Genomic DNA, 12,292 nt, shown 5'->3' on the forward strand with positions numbered 1-12,292 from the left:
TCCAGCCATCTCATCCTCTCTCGTCCCCTCTTTCTCCTGTCCCCAATCCCTCCCAGCATCAGAGTGTTTTCCAATGAGTCAACTCTTCGCATGAGGTGGACAAAGTGCTATAGTTTCAGCTTTAGCATCATTATTTCCAATTTTTGTGTAACATAATTTTATTAAAGTGCAAGAGATACAAAGAAAGCTTCTGACATAGACATCAGAAGGGGGCAGAAAGAATGCCTTATTACTAGTTTTTAGCAAGCTGCTAATCAGATAAGAGAGACACCTCAAGGCTGAGGGAGTTTCACCAGGCCTCTCTCCTACAATATGCATTTTTTGAGATAGAATAGGGAGAGGTGTGTCATCCCCAGTCATAAAACAATTGACATGATTACTGGTTTGTTGAGCCGTTATCAGTCCAAGGTTTGAGAAAAGAATAAAAATAAGGTTGGTCTTATGCAGAACTGGTTTTGTCAACAGAGAAGGGGGCGGGGGAGAAGCACCTGCCACTTGCAATTTATTTTATAGTTTATTTTTTCTCCTGTCACTTGGGGATTTCTGTGCTTCCTACCTGTTACTTTCTCATTCCCCCCTTTTCTTTCTGGAGAATTATATTGCCAAAGGAAAGGAGTGTAATTTTTATTCCATAACCACTTCCTGCTGGGAAGAGGCTTGTTCCTAAATTGTTGAGGTAATATATTCTCCTAACCCTCATACTGAAGGTGCCCAAGTAGTAGTTGGAGGAAGCTGTGGCACTCATAGGAGTTTGGACAACCATTTGTAACTTAAAAACCTTCACACAACTAGAAACAAATCAATCTACACAATTACAGATGCAAGGAACAAACAACAAAAACAGAACAATCAGAATTATTACCATTAAGACAGTCTTCCACCATGGGAACAAGTTAATATTTCCCAAAGTGAGGCAACTGAGGCTTCAGGAATATCCATCACCTGAATCAACTTGTTCATGTGTTTAGTAAACGTGAGTAACATTAGTGCTCGTATCTGATATATATGTACAACATTGAGTATGAATGATGGCACTAATTACTCCTTGTGAGTAATTACAGTCCTTGTGAGACTTAAAATATCTGAGGCCAATCGATTTTATAAAACCACATTTATACTTTGTATTTGTTCAAATTAAGGGCTAAAACCTAACCTTAAGGGCCTCTGACTGTGTGGATCACAATAAACTGTGGAAAATTCTGAAAGATACGGAAATACCAGACCACCTGACCTGCCTTTTGAGAAATCTGTAGGCAGGTGAGGAAGCAACAGCTAGAAATGGACATGGAACAACAGACTGGTTCCAAATTGGGAAAGGAGTTCCTCAAGGCTATATATTGTCACCCTGGTTATATATTATATAACTTATACGCAGAGTACATCATGAGAAACTCTGGGCTGGAGGAAGCACAAGCTGGAATCAAGATTGCCGGGAGAAATATCAATAACCTCAGATATGCAGATGACACCACCCTGATGGCAGAAAGTGAAGAGGAACTAAAAAGCCTCTTGATGAAAGTGAAAGAGAAGAGTGAAAAAGTTGTCTTAGAGCTCAACATTCAGAAAACGAAGATCATGGCATCTGGTCCCATCACTTCATGGCAAATAGACGGGGAAACAGTGACAGACTTTATTTTGGGGGCTCCAAAATCACTGCAGATGGTGAATGCAGCCATGAAATTAAAAGACGCTTACTCCTTGGAAGGAAAGTTATGACCAACCTAGATAGCATATTGAAAAGCAGAGACATTACTTTGCCAACAAAGGTCTATCTAGTCAAAGCTATGGTTTTTCCAGTAGTCATGTATGGATGTGAGAGTTGGACTATAAATAAAGCTGAGTGAAGAATTGATGCTTTTGAACTGTGGTGTTGGAGAAGACTCTTGAGAGTCCCTTGGACTGCCAGGAGATCCAACCAGTCCATCCTAAAGGAGACTAGTCCCGAGTGTTCATTGGAAGGACTGATGTTGAAGCTGAAACTCGAATACTTTGGCCACCTGATGCAAATAACTGTTTCATTTTAAAAGACTCTGATGCTGGGAAAAATTGAAAGTGGGAGGAGAAGGGAACGACAGAGGATTAGATGATTGGATGGCATCACCGACTCAATGGACATGAGTTTGAGTAAACTCCAGTAGTTTATGATGCACAGGGAGGCCTGGCATACTGCGGTCCATAGGGTCACAAAGAGTCGAATAGGACTGAGCGACTCAACTGAACTGAAGGGCTAAAATAGCTTTTTGAGAATCCTGTAAAGCCTGATGAATAAAATTTGTCAGAGCATCAACTCATAGAATAATATATGTAGTTCCCAGAGAGGGAACATATATTGCAGCTAAATAATCATACCAGTGAAATACAGACCTTGTCCAATGAGTTCTAAGGTGTGGCAAATTAGCAGGTTTCTCTGGAAGCTCTGAAAATATGAAGCCATGTGTATAAGCTAGACCGAGGGTGCATCTCCCTATCCCGCCAGGGAGAAAACACATCCTTAGGAAGACACATCCTGCCACATATCCAGCAAGTCCCGGTTGGAGCAAGCCAGAGTGACTGAGGGATCCAGATCCAATCAGTGCCTGGCCAGACAAAATGAGGACCTGAACTGGGGTTAGAAAACACAGGAATGACTACATTGCATGTTTCTTAAGGTAAAAGCCCCAATTGTTTCCAGTCATTATAATTAAGTTGTTGGCTAATTTCCGGAGATGGTTCTATTTGTTCCCATCTTATTGGGGACACTAGACATTAGGCATTTCTTTTCAGGAATTAGTCATATGACCTAATCCCATATTTGATAAACATCAGGTAAAAAACAATCAGACCTAGACCCATATGTCATCTTATGTGCAGCAAAATCGTCATTCAGTTCAGTTCAGTTCACTCACTCAGTTGTGTCCGACTCTTTGTGACCCCATGAATAGCAGCATGCCAGGCCTCCCTGTCCATCACCAACTCCCAGAGTTCACTCAGACTCACGTCCATCGAGTCGGTGATGCCATCCAGCCATCTCATCCTCTGTCGTCCCCTTTTCCTCCTGCCCCCAGTCCCTCCCAGCATCAAAGTCTTTTTCAATGAGTCAACTCTTCGCATGAGGTGGCCAAAGTACTGGAGTTTCAGCTTCAGCATCATTCCCTCCAAAGAAATCCCAGGGCTGATCTCCTTCAGAATGGACTTGTTGGATCTCCTTGCAGTCCAAGTCACTCTCAAGAGTCTTCTCCAACACCACAGTTCAAAAGCATCAATTCTTTGGCGCTCAGCCTTCTTCAGAGTCCAACTCTTATATCCATACATGACCACAGGAAAAACCATAGCCTTGACTAGACGGACCGTTGTTGGCAAAGTAATGTCTCTGCTTTTCAATATGCTATCTAGGTTGGTTATAACTTTCCTTCCAAGACAAAGTGTAATCAAAGTTAAAAGTCACATTATGTCTGTAGTTCAGGTACAAAGTGTTACACCAATCCATATTAGAATTGTTAGATGTCATCAGATTAAGGAGAGGCATCACATGTGATTATTGTTGTTGAAGATAGTTGCAGACTGGGAGAAAGTCCTTTCCCTGAAGTGGAGATTCCCACCCTGGGAAACCTTCCACTGATGAGGTGATAGGGCTCCGCAGACCCACCAATTAGATCAATTGTGGAACACAGCATAGGAATGAGCCCAGGACAGGAAGGTTGTCTTAAGGATCAAACGGCAGACTCAAAATTTTTGGTGTCAGCAGAAGCAGGCTCACATAGACTATCAGGCCCATTTGAAAAGTGGAAAGTAAAACCACAGAGAATAAAGATGTAAAAATGGCATTGCTTAGTCTGAGGGGTCAGGATGCCACTTTTTAACTCGAGTATGGTGCACCCACGAGTTGATTCCTGGCATATTGACAGCTGTGGGAGAAGAAATAATAACCTGGTAAGGGACTTCCCAGAGGGGCTCAAGAGATTGCTGCTCCCCTCCCCCACCCCACCCCAGATACCAATGTCTTTATCAGGACTTTGGTTCCTGGCTGAAACAGCAGCTTCTTTGACTCAGAGGCTGGGTCAGGAGTCACCTCTTAGAGTTCCAGTAATGTCTGTTGAAAAGCTGAAAGTTGAGTTACATAGTTAATTAGGCTTCAGGGTCTATAAAAATATCTTTGCATAATAAGGGTTTTCCATAGAGACATTCAAAGAGGGACACTCCCTTCTTTTGGGGGGCTGTTTGAGCCATCATTAAAGCTATGGGTAGGACTTTAAACTAATTGTCCTGTATCTCTTGAGTTAATTTATGCAAACATCTCTTAATAATGTCATTATCATTTTAAACCATTCCTGAGGATTGGGGTGTCCAGGAACACTGTAAGTGATATTCTATTCTTAGAGCCTTTGACATGCCCTGAGTTACAGCAGTTTTAAAGGCATAGCCATTGTTGCTCTGAAGGCTCCACAACAGCCCAAGCCTGAGAATCATTTCATGGATAAGAATTCTTAAAACCTCCTTAGTTGTTCACTAATGCTGAAGAAGCTGAAGTTGAATGGTTCAGTGACTACCTACAAGACCTTCTAGAACTAACATCCAAAAAAAATGTCCTTTTCATTATAGGAGACTGGGATGCAAAAGTAAGAAGTCAAGAAACACCTGGAGTAACAGGCAAATTTGGCCTTGGAGTAGAAAATGAAGCAGTGCAAAGGCTAATAGAATTTTACCAAGAGAACACACTGGTCATAGCAAACACTCTCTTCCAACAACATAAGAGAAGACTCTACACATGCACCTCACCAGATGGTCATTACCAAAGGAAAATTGATTATATTCTTTGCAGCCAAAGATGGAGAAGCTCTATACAGTCAGCAAAACCAAGACTGGGAGCTGACTGTGGCTTAGATCATGAACTCCTTATTGTCAAATTCAGAATTAAATTGAAGAAAGTAGGGAACACCACTAGACCATTCAGGTATGGCCTAAATCAAATCCCTTAAAATTATACAGTGGAAGTGAGAAATAGATTCAAGGAATTAGATCTGATAGACAAAGTACCTGAGGAACAATGGATGGAGATTCGTGACATTGTACAGGAGGCAGGGGTCAAGATCATCCCCAAGAAAAAGAAGTGAAAAAAAGCAAAATCGCTGTCTGGGGAGACCTTACAAATAGCTGTGAAAAGAAGAGAAGCAAAACGCAAAGGAGAAAAGGAAAGATATACCCATCTGAATGCAAAGTTCCAAAGAATAGCAAGGAAAGACAAGAAAGCCTTCCTCAGTGATCAATGCAAAGAAATAGAAGAAAACAACAAAATGGGAAAGACCAGAGATCTCTTCAAGAAAATTAGAGATACCAAAGGAGCATTTCATGCAAAGATGGGCACAATAAAGGACAGAAATGGTATGGAACTAACAGAAGCAGAAGATATTAAGAAGAGGTGGCAAGAATACACAGAAGAACTGTACAGAAAAGATTTTCACCACCCAGATAATCACAATGGTGTGATCACTCATCTAGAGCCATACATCCTGGAATATGAAGTCAAGTGGGCCTTAGGAAAAATCACTATGAACAAAGTACAGGTGATGGAATTCCAGTTGAGCTATTTCAAATCCTGAAAGATGATGCTGTGAAAGTGCTGCACTCAATATGCCAGCAAATTGGGAAAACTCATCAGTAGCCACAAGACTGGAAAAGGTCAGTTTTCATTCCAATCCCAAAGAAAGGCAATGCCAAAGAATGCTCAAACTACTGCACAAGTGCACTCATCTCACAAACTAGTAAAGTAATGCTCAAAATTCTCCAATCCAGGCATCTCAATACATGAAATGTGAACTTCCAGATGTTCAAGCTAGATTTAGAATAGGCAGAGGAACCAGAGATTAAATTTCCAACATCCACTGGATCATCAAAAAAGCAAGAGTTCCAGAAAAACTTCTATTTCTGCTTGACTGAATGCCAAAGCCTTTGACTGTGTGGATCACAATAAACTGTGGAAAATTCTGAAAGAGATGGGAATACCAGACCACCTGACCTGCCTCTTGAGAAATCTGTAGGCAGGTGAGGAAGCAACAGTTAGAATTGGACATGGAACAACAGACTGGTTCCAAACTGGGAAAGGAGTTCCTCAAGGCTGTATATTGTCAACCTGTTTGTTTAAATTTTATGCGGAATACATCATGAGAAAGGTTGGGCTGGATGAAACACAAGCTGGAATCAGGATTCCTGGGAGAAATATCAATAACCTCAAATACGCAGGTGACACCACTCTTATGACAGAAAGCGAAAAAGAACTAAAGAGCCTCTTGATGAAAGTGAAAGAGGAGAGTGAAAAGGTTGGCTTAAAGCTCAACAAAATTCAGAAAACTAAGATCATGGCAACCGGTCCCATCACTTCATGGCAAATAGATGGGGGAACAGTGGAAACAGTGGCAGACTTTATTTTCTGGGGCTCAAAAAATCACTGCAGATGGTGACCACAGCCATGAAATTAAAAGATGCCTACTCTAAAGGAAACTTATGACCAACCTATACAGCATATTAAACAGCAAATCATTACTTTGCCAACAAAGGTCCGTCTAGTCAAGGCTATGCTTTTTCCAGTAGTCATGTATGGATGTTAGAGTTGGACCATAAAGAAATCTGAGCACCGAAGAATTGATGCTTTTGAACTGTGGTGTTGGAGAAGACTCTTGAGAGGCCCTTGGACTGCAAGCAGTTCAAACTAGTAATCCTAAAGGAAATCAATTCTGAATATTCATTGGAAGGACTGATGCTGAATCTGAAGCCCTTATACTTTGGCCACCTGATGCGAAGAACTGACATTGGAAAAGACCCTGATGCTGGGAAAGATTGAAGGCAGGAGGAGAAGGGGACAGCAGAGGTTGAGATGGTTGGATGACATCACTGACTCTATGGACATGAGTTTGAATAAGCTCCAGGAGTTGGTGAAGGACAGGGAAGCCTGGCATGCTGCAATCCATCGAGTCACAAAGAGTCGGGCACTATTGAGTGACTGAACAGAACTGATAGTGGTTTTTTGGGCCTTCTGATAACTCAGATGGTAAAGAATCTGCCTGCAGTGCAGGAGACCTGGGTTCAATCCCTGGCTAGAAATATCCCCTGGAGTAGGGCATGGCAACTAACTCCAGTATTCTTTCATGGAGAATCCGCAAGGACAGAGAAGCCTGAAGGTTACAGTCCATGGTGTCACAAAGAATCAGACATGACTGAGTGACTAAGCACAACATAGTTGGTTTAAAATGCTTCAGGTGCATAGCAAAGTGATTCAGTTATATATATGTATGCCTTTCTAGTTTTTTTTTTTTAATAGGATATTATAAGAAATTGAATATAAATCCCTATACTTTTTAATATACAGTTATTGTTATTCAGTCCCTAATTTGTGTCTGACTCTTTGCAACCACATGGATGGTAGCATGCCAGGCTTCCCTGGCCTTCAGCATCTCTTGAAGTTTGTTCAACTCATGTCCATCAAGCCAGTGATTCCATCCAACCATCTTAGCATCTGTCTTCCCCTTCTCCTCCGGCCTTCAATATTTGCCAGCATCTGGGGCTTTTCCAATGAGTTGGGTCTTGTATTAGGTGACCAAAAAAATTGGAGCTTCAACTTCAGCCTCAATCCTTCTAATGAACATTCATGATAGATTTCCTTTAGTATTGACTGGCTTGATCTCCTTGCAGTTCAAGGGACTGTAAGTGTCTTCTCAAACACCACAGTTCAAAAGCATCAATTCTTTGGCACTCATCCTTCTTTATGGTCCCACTCTCACATCCATACATGAGTATTGGAAAAACCATAGTTTCAACTATATGCATCTTTGTCAGTAAAGTAATATCTCCTTTTTAATCTGCTCTCTAGGTTTGACATAGCTTTCTTCAAAGGAGTAAGTGTCTTTTGATTCCATGGCTGTAGTCACCATCTGCAGTGATTTGGGGGCCCAAGAAAATAAAATCTGTCACTGTTTCATTGTTTCCCCATCTATTTGTCATGAAGTGATGGGACCAGATGCCATGATATATGTTTTTTCAATGTTGAGTTTTAAGCCAGCTTTTTCACTCTCCTCTTTCACCTTCATCAAGATGATCTTTAGTACCTCTTCATTTTCTGTCATTAGGGTGGTGTCATCTGCATATCTGAAGTTGTTGATATTTCTCCCAGCAATCTTGATCCCAGCTTATGTTTCTTCCAGCCCAGTATTTCATATGATGTAATTTGCATATAAATTAAACTATCAGGGTGACAATACACAGCCTTGATGTACTCCTTTCCATTTTGAACCAGTCCATTTTTCCATGTCTGGTTCTAACTGTTGCTTCTTGTGGTTCTAACTGTTGCTTCTTGACCTGCATACAGGTTTGTCAGGAGGCAAGTAAGATGGACTGGTATTCCCATCACTTTAAGAATTTTCCACAATTTGTTGTGATCCACAGAATCAAATGTTTTAGCATAGTTACTGAACCAAAAATATATGTTTATCTGGAATTCTCTTGCTTTTTTCTTTGATCCAACGTATTTTGGCAATTTGATCTCTGATTCCTCTGCCTTTTCTAAAACCAGCTTGTGCATCTGGGAGTTCTTAGTTTATGTACTACTGAAGCCTAGCTTGAAGGATCTTCAGTATTACCTTGCTACCATGTGAATTGAGCTCAATTGTGTGGTAATTTGAACATTCTTTGGCACTGACCTTCTTTGGGATTGGAGTGAAAACTAACCTTGTCCTGTCCTATGGCCACTGCTGAATTTTCCAAATTTGCTGGCCTCTTGAATGCAGCACTTTAACAGCATCACTTTTTATGATTTGAAATAACTCAGCTGAAATTCCGCTACCTCCACTAGCTTTGTTCATAGTAATACTTCCTAAGGCCCACTTGACTTCACACTCTAGTATATCTGGCTCTAGGTGATTGATCACACCATCCTGGTTATCCAGGTTATTAAGACCTTTTTTTGTACAGTTCTTCTGTGTATTCTTGCCACCTTTTCTTTTTATCTTATTCTTTTGGTAGTTCCATACATTTTCTTTCCTTTATTTTGCCCATCTTTGCATGAAATATTCCCTATGTATCTCCGATTTTCTTGAAGAGTTTTCTAGTCTTTCCCATTCTGTTGTTTTCTTCTACTTCTTTGCATCATTCACTTAGGAAGACTTTCTTATCTTTCCTTGCTGTTCTTTGGAAGTCTGCATTCAAATGGGTATATAGATTTCCTTTTCCCCTTTGCCTTTCACTTCTCTTCTTTCCTCGGGTTTTTGTAAGACCTCCTCGGACAACCATTTTGCCTTTTTTGACTTCTTTTTTTCCAGGGGATGGCTTTGATCACCACCTCCTGTTCAGTATGAACCTCTATCCATAGATCTACATGCATTCTGTTGATCGTATCTAATCCCTTGAATCTATTTGTCACTTAAACTGCATAATCACAAGGAATTTTATTTAGGTCATACATGAAAGGATTAATGGTTTTCCCTACTTTCTTCAATTTAAGTCCAAATTTTACAATAAGGAGTTCATGATCTGAGCCACAGTCAATTCCTGGTCTTGTTTTTTCTGACTGTATAGAGCTTCTCCGTCTTCGACTGCAAAGAAAATAATCAATCTGATTTTGGTATCGACCACCTGGTGATGTCCGTGTGTAGAGTCATCTCTAGTGTTTTTGGAAGAGGGTGTTTGCTATGATCAGTATGTTCTCTTGGCAAAATTCTGTTAGCCTTTGCTCTGCTAAATTTTGTACTCCAAGGCCAAATGTCCTGTTACTCCAGGTATCTCTTGACTTCCTACTTTTGCATTCCAGTCCCCTAGGTTGAAAAAGACATGTTATTTCTTCACTCTTCTCCAGTAGCCTATGAGGTACCTAAAGAGTTGGGGATTTCATTTTTCAGTCCTTGTTGTTTATTTTATATATATATATATATATATATATATATATATATATATATATATATACTAGTGTGTATCTGTTAATACCAAATTCAAAGTTTTTCCTTTCCCCCTTTCTCCTTGGTAACTGTAAATTTTCTATGTCCAAAATAAGCAGATTATTAAGGACAAACCAGCTCTTTACAGTTTCAGATATCTTTCAAATGATGTACTCATTTGATCCTCACAAAGCATTAATGATTCAGTGCTCTATTGCCATTTCTAATTTACAGAGGAAGAGGGAAATGAGAAATAGAGGCATAGTGCATTTTCTAAGAACTTACTAGCAGTCTCCCAACCCGCCTCCTGCTCCCCAGTGTGTGCACATAGGACTCTTCATATGCAAGGGGGCAAAGTGAGGCAGAAAATCCAGTTCCAGGCTCTCCCAAGCTGTGTCATATTGAATGTCAGCAGCTTCATCCTCAGAGATGGTAGTCGCTCTTGCTTGCAAACCTGAAAGAGGGTCAAAAATCTGACACCAGCTAATCTGAGGACTGCTCGCCTCAGAATAAAAATGTACAGTGCTTTTCTTGAAGAATCGGATTCATATTATGCAAAACTATAAAATAAAACATATACAAGTTAAATCCAAGACACCACTAATAGTATTTTCCCTGTTATGACCAACCTAGATAGCATATTAAAAAACAGAGACAATTCTTTGCCAACAAGAGCTAGAAGGATTGCCTCATTCACCAGGAAGGACTTTAAACCTGCTGGCATGGGAGGAGTGACCCCAATGTAGATTATTTTTATACCAAACTTTCTGCTGACTGAGAATCAGGTTGACTTCAGCAACACTGATGATATAACATGTATACAAATATATGCGTGTTGTTGTATAGTTGCTCAGCAGTGTCTGACGCTGAGACCCCATGGACTTTTCCTGGCAAGAATACTGGAATGGGTTGCCATTTCATACTTCAGATATAAATGTATGTGTACAAATATATATATATATATATATATATTCATAAGTCTGTACATGTATTATGGACATGTATATATAGGTGTGAAGATGTAGTTACAATTTTCACTATTCAATTTTCACTATTTTAGGTTGCCATTCAATTTGGTAAATCTCAGATTGCTACTTTCAATCAGATTTCAAATCTCTGATGGTTGCTTTCAATCTTTTTACCAAGAAAGGATTTGCCAGTGTTTTCCAAGACTTTCATAAACAGTGAGAAATAAATCTTTGAAATTTTAAGGGTGAGATTCTGGGGTGTTTTGTCCAGCTTATACGGACCATCACAGTAACTCTACCAATATAACTTGTTGATTCCTTAAACTTACCTTCTACCTGACCCTTCTAATACTATTTCATTCTATCAAAATATTGGGTTGACCAAAACGTTCTTTCAGTTTTTAAGTAGAAATGAAAGGCATATTTTTCATTTTCACCCAAAACCTTGTTGAACAATGTTCTTTGTTCCACTACTTTCTGACACTTTCCAGGCAACTTCATAATTCCATCTTCCCCAAAACTATTTATCTTTTTGAGGAAATAACTGTTCCAGGTGCATTTTAGAGACTTCCATGGAATGGGAACTTCTTCCATTAAGAAATTTTTGTAAATTGTGAAATAAATGGACACCCTAAGGTGCATTGTTAGATAATATGGTGGATAAATCAGAACTTTACAGCCAAGCTGTAACAATTTTTGCCTGGACATCAAAGAAAGATGTCAGTTCAGTCATTCAGTCATGTCCGACTCTTTGAGATCCCATGAACTGCAACACGCAAGGCTTCCCTGTCCTTCACGAAATCCCTGAGCTTGCTCAGACTCATGTCCATTGAATCAGTGATGCCATACAACCATCTCAACCTCTGTCGTCTCTTTCTCCTCCTGCCTTCAATCTTTCCCAGCATCAGGGTGTTTTCCAATGACTCAGTTCTTGGCACCAGGTGGCCAAAGTATAGGAGCTTCAGATTTAGCATCAGTCTTTCCACTGAATATTCAGGTTTGATTTCCTTTGGGGTTGACTTGTTTGATCTCCTTTGGGATTGACTGGTTTGATCTTGCAGTCCAAGGGACTCTCAAGGGTCTCCCCCAACACTACAGTTCAAAACATCAACTCTTCAGGGCTCAGCTTTCTTTATGGTCCATGTCTCATATCCATACATGACTATTGTAAAAACAATAGCTTTGACTAGACAGACATTTGTTGGCAAATTAATGTCTCTACCTTTTAATATGCTGTCTAGGTTGGTTATAGCTTTTATTCCAAGGAGTAAATGTCTTTTAATTTCATGGCTGCAGTCACCATCTGCAGTGATTTTGGAGCCCAAGAAAATAAAGTCTGTTACTGTTTCCATTGTTTCCCCATCTTTTTGCCATGAAGTGATGGAACCGGATGCCAAGATCTTAGTTTTTAAATGTTGAGTTTTAAGC

At 40.1% G+C, this 12,292-nt stretch overlaps 1 protein-coding gene across 1 annotated transcript in view; it reads left to right on the forward strand.

Moving 5' to 3' along the window:
• LOC123465983 overlaps positions 1-12,292 on the forward strand; it is a 147,243-nt gene that overhangs the window by 98,576 nt on the left and 36,375 nt on the right. The gene's annotated exons all lie outside the window — the stretch shown is intronic.

The sequence above is a fragment of the Bubalus bubalis genome, chromosome 7 (assembly GCF_019923935.1).
Source record: "Bubalus bubalis isolate 160015118507 breed Murrah chromosome 7, NDDB_SH_1, whole genome shotgun sequence".
In the NCBI taxonomy this organism is placed as follows: Eukaryota; Metazoa; Chordata; class Mammalia; order Artiodactyla; family Bovidae; genus Bubalus; species Bubalus bubalis.